Source organism: Pteronotus mesoamericanus, unplaced genomic scaffold, assembly GCF_021234165.1.
Source record: "Pteronotus mesoamericanus isolate MK-2021 breed Mesoamerican mustached bat unplaced genomic scaffold, CSHL_Meso_final scaffold_174, whole genome shotgun sequence".
Lineage (NCBI taxonomy): Eukaryota > Metazoa > Chordata > Mammalia > Chiroptera > Mormoopidae > Pteronotus > Pteronotus mesoamericanus.
Genome location: NW_026555309.1, coordinates 31,101,845 through 31,117,441, shown reverse-complemented (window position 1 = coordinate 31,117,441; position 15,597 = coordinate 31,101,845). Strand labels below are relative to the sequence as shown.

The 15,597-nt window shown below is 38.2% G+C and overlaps 1 protein-coding gene across 1 annotated transcript in view; it reads left to right on the top strand.

The window, feature by feature from the left end:
• EIF3H (eukaryotic translation initiation factor 3 subunit H) overlaps positions 1-15,597 on the top strand; it is an 89,489-nt gene that overhangs the window by 8,287 nt on the left and 65,605 nt on the right. The window lies entirely within an intron of this gene.

The following is a 15,597-nucleotide window of genomic DNA, read 5'->3' as shown; positions in this document are numbered from 1 at the left end:
TGGAAGGCAGTGCACTTTTCACTTTCCTTTCTTTCTTCAATTTTGACTTAAGGAATTAATATCTCAACCCCAGCCATAGCGGGTTTGTCAGATGTGGTTGCGGAGGAAGTGGAGCAAGGTGAACAAACAAGTGAGTCTGAGCTGCTCAGTGGCTGCTGCCGTCTTACTCTCCTACCTGAACTATTGGAAAGGCCTCCTGTGACTGGCTGGTCTAGGGCTTCCATTTTGTACTTGACCTTCACACATGGTGCTGCAGAGTAAATAATCATGTTAAAGGACAACTGTAGACCTAGAATGCAAAAACCCTTGGAAGTTCCCATGACACAAAGTCAAACTTTATAGCCTGGCTTTTAAGATCCTCCTTATCTTTTGTTTTTAGCCTCCAAATGATGGCTTGTAGGTACTGTTTTCAAGTTTGGTTTAAGGGTAGTCTTTAAAACAATCAAAACCAAGATTTTTTCCTTTTGGATAGAAGAAAATCCCTGTTTTATATTTTGTGCAGAAATGCCTAATACTTCAGTTGTGCTTCAAAGGACCTTGTTGGTGAGGGTGAGAATTCCCCCCTCTACTCTGCTTTAGTTCTTCAAGCTGGACTAATAATAAAACAATAAAATTGACACAAGACAAAATAAATTGGAGAAAATCCGATTTAATACCTGTGCACGGGAGAATCACAATATGATGCTCTCTCATCATAAAATGAGGCTCAAAGAAGTGATTGAACCAGACACCTTTTCCTATTTTTTAGATAGACAACAAATTTGTGAAGAATTGACAGGACAAGAAGGTTAGTGCTCAGTAGAAGGGAATCTAAGCAAGGTGGGTATTCATTAGAGAGGGATCTAAACAAAGATTGGGCTCGGATAGTCAGTTAACAGTGTTTATAGCGGCTCTGGGTCCAGCTCTGGCTCTCTCAGCCGTCCTAGAGCGGGGAGGGCTCCTTTTGCAGCGGTGATTTATTTCCTGCACTCAAGGAGATGAGCGGGCCAACTTGCTCTTCTGGCACCAGTATCTTGTCAAGTAACCTTAATTCGAAGTAATCAATATGCCATTGTGGGGTCTTTTGGGGTGGCCTGTCTCAGACCCCAGCAACCTCTTCAGGAGAAAGAGGGTGAGTAATCACCACCTGCAATTTCAGTGGTGTATACTTCTTACACTGGAAAACTAAAGCCCTTTTAATTTATTAAACCTATTTAATTAAACACAGCCATGACACTGGATACTCAGGATACACAAATCAAAAGGTGAAAAAGAGTATGTAGTGAAAAGAAACTCGCTGTCATCCCTGTCTTCACCTACCATCTTCTCAGAGGCTGTCACGGTTGCTCTCTAATGTTTCCTCCACGACCTGTTTTAGCGAGCGCTGCCCTCTGTTAGGGAAGCAGAAACAAAACCCAAAACCACCTTAAGACCGTCTTTTTCTTATTTTAATTTATAAAAAGATTTTATTTATTTATTTATTTTTAGAGATGGGAAGGGTGGAAGAAAGAAGGAGAAGAATCCACAGGTTGCTTCCTGCATGGCTCACGGGGGACCTGGTTCACAGCCTAGGCGTGGGCCCTGACCAGAAATTGAACTCTTGACCTTTCAGACCAGTGCTCGGTCCACTGAGCCTCACCAGCCAGGGCAAGACCTTCTAAATCATGCAGGAGTCTGCTGCTGCTGCTTTTTGGGGAGTGGGGTGGGGTGGGGTGGGGTGGGTGTGGGCCAAATGGGTGAAGGGAGTCAAAGGTACAAACTTTTCAGTTATAAAATAAATACGTCTACTCAGTATTGTAAAGTATATTTGGAAGTTGCTAAGAGAGATCTTAAAATATAACTATATGATCCCTTATATGAGATACCAAAAGGAGTCAAATTCAGAGAGAGAAAGTAGAATGGCGGTTCACAGGGGCTGGGAGAGAGGGATATGAGTTCAGTGAGCCTACTATGTAGTTTTACTGTTGCAGGATGAAAGTTCTAGAGATCTGTTGCACACCAGTGTGAATGTGCTTGATACTACTGAACTATATGCAAAAATTCTTAAGATGGTAAATTTTATGTTACAGTTTTTTTAAAAAAATACTTACAAATATATGTAAACTATTGATTTTACAAAGATTTCAGATTTCTGACCAGATTTTTTTGTTCTTCTACTAAGGAGCTTTATGGAAGTATTCATTTTTGTAGTTGCTCTATGTTTGAGTTTACTCTCCAGAACTCATTTGTTTCTGGTGGGGGTGGGGGTGGGGGTCGGGGGTGGTGTGTGTGTGTGGGGGGGGGTGGGGGTCGGGGGTGGTGTGTGTGTGTGTGTGTGTGTGTGTGTGTGTGTTAAGTGAATACACCCTAAAAATAATATAGGAGGGGCGGGGCTGGAATCCCCAAAGTTTGCCAGAGTGGCAGGGGCTGGCCCGGGCGGTGGGGGGCTGCCAGACCATGGTGGCCCACAGATAGGAACGGGAGGGGCGGCGGGGGGCGGCGAACCTCCTTGGCTCTTCTGCCTGGAGCTGCTGGAGTTCTTGGTGTGCCGGCTCTCCCAGAAGCTGCTCAGATGCTTCTGAATTTAATAAACTAGATGTGTTAGGAAGAAGACAGCTAGCTAGGAGTAGTGTTGAAATGTTTTGTTTTGTATGAGAAAGGAAAGAAATGTTGTTGCAGCCACACCTGTTTATCACTCATTTTAGTTTAGAAAAATTACCTTCCAGATACATGTGGGAAAATTTGCAGATTATTTATAGGTGTTGAGTTGGTAAAGTAAAAACTTAATGTTATGAATTACACATTGGTATCAGTTAACATTTAATTGCGATCATACATTTGTATGTTTGATTGATCATTGTACTTTCTCAGGACCAATTTTCATGATGAAGGCAGTGCTATTTTGTTGAATTTTTTGAGGCCTCATTGCCTTTCTCCCCCCTTTCCCAGCAATTATTACTTGATTTAAGTTTAAAATTGTGGACCATCAGTGAGCATTAGGTCCAAGAGAAAAATAATGAAATATGCTCTTTCAACTGAAATATTATAGAGGTGATATTGATTAAGTGTATTGGAGCACTGTAACTAATCCCATGTGTGTCAGGAGCAAAATATCTTTTTTTTCCTATTGAAATTACTTAAAATTCTTTCATGTCAAAACTTAGCAGCAGTGATTTAAGTCCTGTTTATTATTTGACTTAGCCAGTTATGAAATGGAACCTCTATCCCACTTGAGCCATAAAATGTGTTAAATTTAAGACTAATGCTGCTTTCTGCTTTTTGAATTTACATTTTGGCAATAACTACCTTCTTTGTTCAGTGTTAGAAAAAATGATCTAGGCTTAACCAAATAAGAAAACTGCCAAGTTCACAGATCAGTCATTGAAAGATGCCAGAATTAAATGAAAGTCTAGATACTGATTTTACAGAATATGCTAAAGGGAGATTCTGGGGCATTACCGTTTCTTTGAGACTAAAATTTTACCGTAATAGCTGTTTTTTGACGGTGATGGATGCGAGACATTCAGGCTGTGGACCTCACCTCCCTGATCTGTAAAACTGGAGTAAAGCCTGCTAGGGATGACGTGTCCTGCCGGACGTCTTTTCCTCTGGGCAGCAGCTGGTATAGTTTGGGCTCTGTCTTGTCTTTTTATCTCTGACTTTTAAGAAACTCTTGAAGTGGATCTAGTCTTTACTTTTTAGCAAGGATAATGATGTTTTTAAGGAAACTTACATGCATACATACATATGTACACACACACACACAAACACATAGGTATGTACAAATCTGTTTAATCTCACTTGACTTTCGAATATCTTGTCCTGAAACCCTTTGGTAATGTCTGTTACAAGAGATAGCTCTAGGTCCATATATGACTGATAAGTTTTAACAAAAAATAAAAGTTTGACGTCAGGTGGTTGATTTTTAATAAGTATTAAGTTACATCCTCTGAGGAATAGACTCTGACCTTCGTGGGCGGAAAAGTCTCAGTGCCACAAGGGTATCTTGCATATTCTAGTCACTCAGTAAATATTTGTAGGATAGATGAATGGATGAGTAAATGAAATCAGGGGAAATGTTTATTGTAATAATAGTTGTAACTGTTTCCTGAGTAGCTAACATTTACTATGGATTAAGTATGCACTGTGTGCTGGGTACTCTGGATGTATTTCTTTGTAACCTTTGCAGTAATGCTATAGCTAGGTACTGGCTGGCTGACTGAGCCCCACAGGAGATAGGTGAGGCTAGGATGGACAAGGTAACTTGCCTAGGGCCATGGAGCTGGTCCTTAAACTTTCTTCTGGATTCTAGTGCCCGGCCTCTAGGATTTTTCTGTTGTACAGACCAGAGGTTCATATTTGTGTATATACTGATAAGAATTAATCTTAAGGTTTTACTGAAGTTATCTCTCTCACTTGAATGTTATTTTTCCACAAATAAAGATTAATGTAGAGTTGTGTTCTAGACAATAAGTGGAAAATAGCAAATCAAGGTTTGAGTGTTGGGGCTTTGGCTGGGCTCACTCATGGATAAAGAATTCAGTTTTACCTCTGTCTTACAGACCTTCTGATTTAAAGTGGGCTCCTACTGCTGAAATTAGTCTGTTTTCACTCCTGTAAATTACAGTGTTAGAATAAAAACCAAAGAGAACGGTGGTCTGACCCCAGCCTAGGAGGATGCCTGCCCTCTCTTACAGAAGCAGTAGGGGGCGGTAGAGAAAGCTGTGGGGTTGGTGCTCACATCTACTGAGATAATAACCTATTGAGATAATTTCGAGAGACTTACTATCAGTGACATAAATTAAGAAGTACTTGATTCTTAAATCTGAATGGTCAACTTCTGGCATTGCGGGAAAGCTGTCTAACCTGCTTAACGTTATGGGCTCTGTGAACCAGGGCTACCCAAGGTGTCGACTGTGCTTCGTGAGCTGTTTACTGATCTGCATGAGCTAAACACAGGATCGAGGTGAAGTATTTAGAAGTGTTCATAGCCGATGGATGCTGCTGTGGTAGCCAGAAGTGTCATCTCTGGGCTTGTTTTCTTCTCTTAACATTTTTTTCACTTTTCTAGTAAGTAGTTTTTATTTTACTGAAATGCTAGTCTGTCATTCACTGGAAGAAGATGGGTTCTTCACCACTGATAACTTGAGAAGCAGTATTATAAATGATTTTCATACCTATTTTAGCTAATAGCATCTTCCTGTAATCAGAGCATAAAATATTTAGTAGCACCGTATCTAAAAGACAGTTGTGATCACAAAATACTCACTGTACTTTTTTATTAGTTTTAGTGGTAAAATGTTTTAGGAATTTCAGCATTTCTTTATTTGTGAGCTATTTAAAAAGATGAACAGGTAGATTCAGCATCTGCGTACTCTAGTTGCACAGTTCGGGTTGCAGTCTCTGAGCATTCTCTATGAACTCAGCTTTTTATAAAGGAAGGGTAAAAATGATAGCTGGTATAGTTCTAAGATATAAAACTACTTTGTCCCTAATCATTCCACCTGTCTTTCAGCAGATCCTTTTATGTGTGTTACAGGGACAGTGAGAAACCTGCTGCTTTTTGTGGTGAAGATTTATTACTACCATCAGTTTGCACAAAGTTTAAATTGGTATTTGCTGATTTACAGTTGGCTTAGATTAGGCTTCTTCTCTTAAACAGATCTCTCTGCATGTCAAAAACCAGTCTATATGTCTAGAAGTTACTTCTCTTGCCCTAGTTGTGTGTACATAGTCATATTTTCTGGTAATTTGTATGTGCAGAAACAAATGTGAATAGAGTTGAAGAGTAATCATATCAACAAGACATTAGAATTTAAAGTCAGCAGGTGCTCAGGCTTATGGTGTATGGATTTTCTCTTTTTCTCCTTTGAAGCCACTTATTCAGCTCATATATATTTTTGTCATGCCCAAAAGAACATGCTAAAATGAAGATATATTCACATATATTCACATAATTCTGTCAACTCAGTAGTAATGTCAAAAAAGGAAATTATATTACTTTGTTCTTGGTGAAATTCATGCAGAAAATTGCAGTGATTGCTGTATTTAAAAATCTTTTCCTTTAATTTCTTTTTCTTTAAAGGTTTTATTTTATTTGTAGAGAGGGGAAGAGAGGCAGAAAGAGAGGGAAACATTCATGAGTGGTTGCCTCTCTTACACCCTCTACTGGGGACCAGGCTTGCAACCCAGGCATGTGCCCTGAACGGGGAATTGAACCGGCTACCCTTTGCTTCGTGGGCCGGTACTCAGTCCACTGAACCACACCAGCCAGGGAATCCTTTAATTTTTCTTACCTGCTTTTTTTTTTTGAAGTAGTAACAAATACATGCTTAGTATGAGTAAAGATTCATAAAAGAAAAGATATGTCCTCCTACATTGTTCTTGTACATACAAAAATAAAAGCATAACTGCATGTATATAATAGGTTTTTAATATTTAATACTATTAATTTTTTAAAAATCCTCATCCGAGGATATGTTTTATTTTAGAGGGAGAGGGGGAAGGGGGGACTAGGGATGGGGAGAAACATCAATGAGAGAGAAACATTGATCGGTTGCCTGACCCAGGGATGTGTTTTATTGATTTTGGGGGGTGAAGGGGAGGAGATAATGAGAGAGAACTGGTTGCGTCCCGTATGTGCCCTGATCAGGGATCTGGGTATGTGCCTGGACTAAGGATTTAACTCACAACCCTTTGGTGTATGGGACAGTGCTCCAACCAGTTGAACCACCTGGCCAGGGCTATTACTATTAATTTTTAAAGCTCTTTCTAGCCCTTTGTTATGGGCCTCTTTGGGAATCTGACCAATACCACGGACTCCCCCCTCCCCCTGGAAAATCGCCATAGATGCAAAATACTGCATATGATCTTAAGAGATTTGTGGCCTTCAGGTCTGAATAGTCACTGTTAGTGCTTACACACTTCTGAGTGTACTTGTTAATGTAGAACTTTGGGTAAGGTGGGGTTTTTTTCTTTTAACCATATCTTTTTTTGGTAGCAGAGCATTAAATACTGAAACGTTTGTCCATTTTTCTAATGAGTTAATTTTTCATAGCAGATTTTTCTAGTCAGCTGTAATTACCTATTATATAATTACATTAAATTCTAAAATACATTAAAATAATAGAAAAATTCTAAATGTTATACTTTTGACTTCTAAAATGATACAATTTAACTTATTCTTGATTACCCAGGGCTATTAAACTTGAGTTATTATAAACTTATATTTATATACAGATGTACAAAATATATATTATACATAATGTAGGGATATAATATAGGAACTTTATTTAGTTTCTTAAAGCATTTCAAGGGATCTTTGAACTCTGAAACTGAGAATGAAATTGGGATTGGTTGCACCTGTGAATTATATCTTCACCAGGCAGGCTTTAAAGTGTGTGTAGTTTTTAGAGTTAAAGTATTATTCATACACAGTAAAACCCACTGTATGTATGTATGTATGTATTTAAAAAGATTTTATTTATTTATTTTTAGAGAGGGGGAAGGGAGGGAGGAAGAAAGGGAAACATCAATGTGTTGCCTCTTGGGCACCACCTGTAGGGAACCTGGCCTGCAACCCAGGCCTGTGCCCTGACTGGAAATTGAAATGGCGACCCTTTGCTTTGCAGGCTAATGCTCAATCCACTGAGCCACATGCGCCAGGGCCAAATCTACTAATTTTAAATGTAGAGCATGATGCACTACGGTAGTTTTAAACAATTGTATCATTGCCACCACATCATGATGCAAAATAAGAGTTGTCTCACCCAAAAGAGTGTACGCTTTGGTCAGTATCCTCCTCTTTATCTTGTTCCCAGGCCACCAAATTTACCAGTTTGCCTTTTATAGAATTCCATATAAATGAAATCACATAGTAGATAGCATTTTGTTTGACTTCTTTTACTTAGTATAATGTTGAGATTTTATCTCTGATATTGCACTTCTGATATTGTTGGTGTTTTGTTCCTTTTTATTGCTGAGTAGTATTCCATAGAAAGAGCATACTGCAGTTTGTTTATCCATCTCCATTTGGTAGAATTTTGTATTGCTTTCAGTTTTTGGCTACTTTGAATCACACTACTATGAACATTTGTGAATATCTCTGTGTGTGGATTTTTTTTTTTTCTCTTGGGTAAATTTCTAGGAATAGGAGTTTGAGTCATGCAGGAAGTTTATATTTAATTATGATACTGAAATGATTGTTTTTTACCTTTCCACCAACAATTTTCATGGAGTGCTAGTTTTTTGGAAATGTTTCAAATTCCTTTTCACCGACTGGGACAAGGTTAAGACCTCATCTCCTGACCCAGGATGGAGATTGGGTTGCAACTCAGCTCCGAGCCCTTGGGGTTGTATCGCAGCCTGGTGTTCCTTTGTATACTGCTGCATTCACTCACAGAGCCAGTGCTTGGGCTGTGAGTTTCTTTTAGCTTGGTTGGCTCTCTATTTAAACATTTTAGAAATGCAGTTCGTTCAACATGTACACAGGAGTAGATGGGGTTAAAGTACTTCCCATTGGCATATTTCAAGGCCTGAAAGTTTCAGGTGTATTTCTTACATAGTTGATTTTTTAACTCTTAACTTTTAAAAGCTGCTACCTTTATTAGAGGAATCTTGGATGGTAACTTCGTGGATATAAAGTTTACCAGGTGAAGACTGACCGTGACACTAATGTTAGAGATAGTATTGCTGATTAAAAAGCCATAGTGAACCGCTTCTGAAAAGGCTTTATTAATACATTATGCTTCTTAATTCATCAACAGAAATTATAAAAGATTGCTAGTCTTGAATTATGTAATGCTATCTTAAAACGTAGTTCTTTCTGCCAGTAGAGTGGGTTTATTATATAAACCAGAAATTTTGGTAAAAACATGAAAATGTACTACTTCCACCCTAGTGCTTGCCCATCCCTCGGCCTTTTTGTTCCCTTAAAATATAATTTATGTACTTTATGAAAAGCAAATACTAGCATATTCATTTAAACTCTAAGGTCTGGCAGAATTAAGGCCTGCTGGAGTGTGGTTGGTAGAGCAATAATATGGGTGTAATAATTTATAGTTTTAATTTGAACGTTTCACCTAAAATGTCATATGGTGTGCTTCAGTGCAATATTGTTATGTTACAGAATTACATACTTATGATTTTGTAATAAAAAGGGGCGTTATTTGTGCCAGACCTTGTATTATTTAAAATCCATAGTTGGCAAATAATTTCTTCACCCAGGTCTTCATAGGGCTGACCGCATGTTCTTCAGTTCTCTGCTCAGGAGTTACCGCAGAGGGAGGCCTTTTCCGGATCACACTCTTTAAGCTTACTTCCCTTGCATTCCCCTTTTTATTTTCTTCATATCACTTTTCACAGTCACATTTTTCAGTTTGAATTTTTAATATGTAAATACCAGTATAAAAGTTCTTTGAGATCCTCTATAATTTTTAAGAGTGATGAAAGGGACCCTATGACCAACAAGCTTGAGACTTGCTGTTTCAAAATATGAGCTCTGTGATAGCAAAGACCTTATGTGTTTGATGTATCTTCATTTTCCCAGGGCCTGGCAGGGATAACTGGCCTTAAAGATCACTAACAAATAAATAAATACACAAGTGGATTAAAGATTGAACAAAATAATTTGAAATAGCAGAATTCTGGTGATTCTGGGCAGGGCTTCTAAATCTTTCTGTAGTAACTGATTTTTGCAGACATCATATTTGACAGAAAACTGCTATAATGCATCAGACAGCATGATTTTTATTTTGGCCAGATTTAAATTGTTCCCTAGTATGGAATTGAAAGTTTTTGAAATGATTTTCTTACAGAGGTCTTAGAGATTCTGCTAAATGTTCATATTTATGGAGGATGAAAGATTTTATTCATCATTCTTATTAACTCAAATTTTAGGTTTATTGACTGCAGGTATAGTTAATTTGGATATTTTAGATTGTTACTCGTATTTTATCTTATAATACTAAGAATACTTTCAGTCTTAGAAGTGAAATCCTTTCTTGCTTGTAGTCTTTTAAAAAAAGCCTGGTACTTCATGACCATCACTAGAGGAGTGGGTAAAACAACTATGGAACATTTACACAGTGGAATACTACTCAGCTGTAAAAAAGAAGAAAATTTAACCCTTTGTGACAGTATGGATGGACCTGGAAACATTATGCTAAGTGAAAGAAGCCAGTCAGAGAAAGATAAGTACCATAAGATCTTACTCATATGTGGAATCTAATGAACAAACTGAACTAACAGGGGAAGTGGGGACAGACTCATAGATGGAGAGCAGGCTGACAGCTAAGTGGTGCGGGGAGGTTAGAGGGTAGAGGGAATTAGCAAAAAAGAGAAAAGATTCATGGGCATGGACAACAGTGTGGTGAGTGTGCGGGGAGAGGGTATAAGGGGATTAAATGTTAATGGAAAAAAAATACAATAAAAAAAAAAAGCCTGACACTTTATAAAACAGTTGCGTTCACTAGAAATTATAAAAGCCCTGACCAGTGCCGTCAAGTTGGCCGGGCATTGTTCTGCAACGTGAAAGGCTGCTGTTTGGGTCCCCGTCAGGGCGCACGCCTGGGTTGCAGGGCCAGTCCCTGATCAGGAGGCGTACCAGAGGCAGCTGATCGGTATTTTTCTCCCTCTCTTTCTCCCTTTCTTCTCCTCTCTCTAAAAATAAATAAAATCTTTAAAAAAAAGAAATTACAGAATAGTCTGCTCTGCTCCTTAAGATTGTCTGCACTGAATAGTGACAATAGAGAAAATTGGTTCCTCTGGGGCAGCGGTCCCCAACCTTTTCGGCACCAGGTACCGGTTTTTCCATGAGCGGGGAACAGGAGGTGAAGCTCAAGGGAGCTTCCCTCCTGCCCGGTTACTAACAGGCCAAGGACTGGTACCAGGCTGCAGCCTGGGGTTTGGGGGTCCCCTGCTCTAGTGTAATTTGTGCAGACAGGACATCTGTTCGCTATCTTGCAAGCTGGGATTCCTTGCTAAGATCTGCCCAACTTGAGAATGTGTAAACTTCAGAAGGCTCGGACACAGCTCTCAAGACATCTAACCCATTCATAGAACAGTACTTACTCTGCGGGGCAAATCAGGTAGGTTAATAATCATTTAGACCGTGAATGTGACAGTTTGGGAGATGAAGAATTTGGTAATTTAAGGTTCTGCTGGTCAGTTTCCATCACTTGATGCATAATTTATAGGAAGACCTTCATTTATCCATGGATTTGTAGGATAAAAGAATCTGGTCAGCGTTAGCTTATAGGCAATCTTAAATATGGGGTCAAGGCATGAAGCACACGTCTCTGCTGCAGAACACCTGAGTGCCTCTCAGGCAGAACGCGGGCATTACCTGTCCTCTCACTTCTGTGCTGTAGGGATTCTTGCAAGTAGGGCTTGAGCACCTCTTTATTGGGGATATTTATGCTTTTATGAATAAAGTACTCACTTCTGGGTCTGTATTTCTCAGTGCACTCACTTTTTAGCAACACAAGGGGTCTTAAAACAGGAAAGGAAAGTTGTGGTTTAACCATTTACATGCATTATAATCACCTGAAGAGTTTACAACAAAACAAGACAAAACAAAAAAGCAAAGCTGGTCCAAGCTCCCTCGTTAAAAGTTAGAATGAAATAGAATGTTAGGATCACCTGGAGCATCTAAAGCAAAAATTGGAAGAGACAACCCCCTCCCTCCAAAAAACAAAATCAAAAATCAATATGGGAATCCCAACCCAGATCATTGAACTCTGACTTTCAGAGATTGGGTTGAGGCATCAGTCTGTTGTTGTTGTTGTTTTGTTTTTTTAAATACTGGTGCCTCTTATATGTAGTCAGGGTAAGAACACTCTTAACTTACATTTTTTTTAAAAAAGCTCCCCAGGTCATTTTGTTAAGCTGAGAACCAGTGATGTTACAGAGCTGAGTGTGTGGGATAATTTATGACACTTTTACACAAAATACAATACAGGAGCATGTTTTTGTTTTGGAAAACTATTAAGCTTTTCCCATATCTGTTTTGAAGTAAAAATAAGGAGCGTGGCAACAATAAACAGGATTAATTAAAAGTGTATCAGCACTGTTTTATGGACAGAGGCATGTGATTGGCTGGAGGAAGAAAAAAAAGACTGTGTGACAAAAATGGGACTTTTGCCACAGGACATTCCCGTCTTGTGGCTTGTGAGGATAGTGCTGGCGATGATTAAAAGCTGTATTGCATTCTTGCAACTAATGGAGGTTTCCTGTTGATGCTACTAGTTGACTTCCAGTCATCAGGTCAGAAAAATTTGACCTCTAGCACCGTTCCCTACAGTCTTGTCTTGCTCCCTCAGCTGGTAACTGGACACCAAACTCCTACTGCATGCAGAAGCCCTGCTTCTGCAACCTAGTTACAGGGATTTGTTCCCGACTGGTGCCACGGCATTCTATCTGTTTTAGCCTTGTTATTATAAACATATGGGGCATCTATAGTTACTCAGTTATTGTGAAGTACTTTGGAGTCAGAAATCAGATCTCACCTTTCTGATTTAATCTGTGTTAGAGTGCCTGTTTCCTCATCTGTCAAGTAAACAAGATAATGTTACTGACTTCACAGAGTGGTTATAAGAATTAAGTCATTGCATGTAAGGCAATTAGTGGAGTGCTTAACATATCCTAAGTGATGGATAAAAGTTTACCATTCATTCTCTCAGCAAATATGAGTAACTTTTATGTGCCAGTACCTAGGGTAGGTGTTGTAGATGTAAAACCTCTCTTCATGAGCAAAACATTGATTCTGTCACAAACACCAATAATCTATGGACAGTTTTTATGTATACAGTAAATTCCTGGTTATTTAGAATATCAAAAGCCCTGTATGTCAATTAGTTGATCAGGAATTTCCTTTTGACATGGACCTTCAGGTTTGTAATGCAATTCCACTACGTCATTTTTGAAAAAAAAAGAATCGAGATTATAGTGTGTATGTAGGGAATAGGAAGGCCATAAAATTTCAAAATGAATAATAAGTCAGCTTAGTTTTGACAAAAAATATTTTTTTCCTGAATGCTTTATCCCATCAGATTCTATTAAAATGGTTAGATCATACTTACTCTAGTTGGAAATTATTTTAATGATCATCAAGCCTTTCCTGAAGACTTTCTATTTTGGACAGCTATAAATGCTAGAGACAATTCATCCTTTTTTTTTTTAAAAAAATTTTTATTATTTTATTACAGTTGTCCCAATTTTTCCCCCTTTGCCCTCTTCCATCCAGCCCATGACAGATCATCCTTAAAATTGAAAACTTCTTTCCTGAAAGTATCACCGGTGGTCCGAAGTTTGCCTGTCCAAGTAAGACACACACTCGAGTGCCTCACTCTTTGGAAAATGCTCTTTGTGATTGTCTCTACCTGGAGGGAAGTTTTAATTCCTTGAATTGACCCTCATCACAGGGTTTTAAGCTTTCTCTCTTCTAATTACCCTGTTCTGTCTATACTCATTCACACTGATTGTCTTTACCAGGTAGTTAAACCACTGTGCTTTTCCCATCTCTCAGTGGGTACTATTACTGGTAAATTTTCTTTGGTCATCGTAGAGAACTAAATCAGCCAGGCTGCAAAGTGAGATAATTTCTCCTGGAGTACTGTACTTCTGCTGGTGTTGATAAAAGTTGCATTGACTTTGTGGGCAGGCATATCATGCTGCTGTGCGGTTTGGTTACATTGTCCCCTGCCCCAGTCTCTTTAACATTCATTTTTATTAGAGTTGAGGCAGTGTTTAACAGTGATAACTTGATTTTTAAATTTAATAATAATTTTTCTCATTTTTTTAAAAATAAGGTTTATTGGAAGCCTGGCATCTTCCTGAAACTATGTTGTGTCCTAGTCATCAATACTCCTTTTTGCACACCTAGGAATCAGCTATTTAGGAATCAGTTTTAGAATTTGTCTGAATAGCGACACAAAGCTCGTATGTTTTCTAGCAACTCTCATTACTTTGATTTTAATAGTGATTCAGTGATTCCATTAATAGGGTTAAGTATCCAGGAACCTAAGCAACCTAGACAAGTTGGTAGGTGTCTTTGTAATAATTCTTTTTAGTTTTGTTTATCCTTTCTTATTCATGTTTGTTCTAATTTTTAAGTGTGAAAATAATTGTCCTTGGCAAAGAGGTAAGTTGAAAGGGAGTTAAATAGTTTTGCTTTCTTTTTATTGACAAAAATCAATACTGTTGATCATTTATTGAGCATTTATTTTGTGGTAGACCCTCTGCAAAGTATTTACTGTACACTATCTCATTTTCAGTAATGTCAACAATGCTATGATATAGCTCCATTTTGCAAATTAACAATCTAAGTCTTAGGAAGAATACATAGCCTTCCCAAGGGCCCAGTTAGTAAATGCTGGAGAGCTGGAACTCATCCCATACCTCCGTGACTGTTCAAGCCCATGTTGTATGTTTCAAGAAGTGGAGAGGTCTGTGATACAGCCATGTGTAGGGTTTGTGCACTTTCTTGGCATTGCACAGTATTGAAAGGTTGCCAGTCTTATCAGTTGGTGTTCTTTCACATTAAGCTCTTTGCCCTGGTAACTACTTGTTGTCCTTACGAGGTCTGCATCTTATGGGTATAAAATCATTTTGATGTAAAGTATTTATCACAAAGTCTTTGCTTTGCATCTATTACTAACCTGTTGTTTTAATTATTGAGTTACTGATATGAATGTTATCTCCCTCTTTTTAAGGTATACGTACAAGCTTTGGAACGTGACTTAGTTTAAATCTTGGCTCTACCACTTCTTGGATGTGTGACCCTTAGCCATTTATTTAACTTCTCTCTGCTTCAGTTTTCTTATTTGTAGAAAAGAATATAGTAATACCTTTTTCTTAGAGTAATTGTGAGAATTACATGATTCAGAAATACATGTAAAATAATTAGACTATTGCCTGACACGTAATGTTCAGTAATTGTTACCTGTTGTCATTCATTAACTGGTTATTGATGATTACTTTTTATCAATAGTGTATTTGCTTAAGTGAAACAATAATCAGTAAAATAATATCATTTTGCTGTTAGACTTCTTTTTCCCTCTCAGAACTTTTTATTATATTTTAGACTATGTTGCCCTTTAGTCCTCAGGCTATGAGCTTATGCTAAATAATTATATTACTAATTTGAATACATACTGTGTGCCAAGCACTAGTCAAAGCACTTTATGTACATTAACAACATCGCATTGTAGGAATTTTTATTAATGATTACTGCTACTGTTACTGTGAACTTCTAAAACAATTGCCTGTTCATCCATACAGTGGCCACCTCCTTATCTTCATGGGAATACAATGGCTACCTCTGTATCTTTAAGGAGAAAGTAATACAAGAGTTGGTTATTCCATTAGAGGTTACTTGGTGTATCCTTCTGGTTGAAAAAAATTAAGTAGTGCTGGAGACTTGGTTCTCTTTGTGTTCTCTGTTGTTAGTCAGGTCCTTCTTGGACATGTGTTCCTATTGTTTCCTCTGAGTAATGAGATGCTCTGTTCACGAACCATCTTGAGATGTTGGAACTTGTCAGGGGAACAGTTCTGCTTTCAGGCATTCAGATAATTGAAGTCTTTTATTTTGTCTCATTGATGGTTCTACTGTGTGAAGAAATTACCTTCCTGCAAACAAAG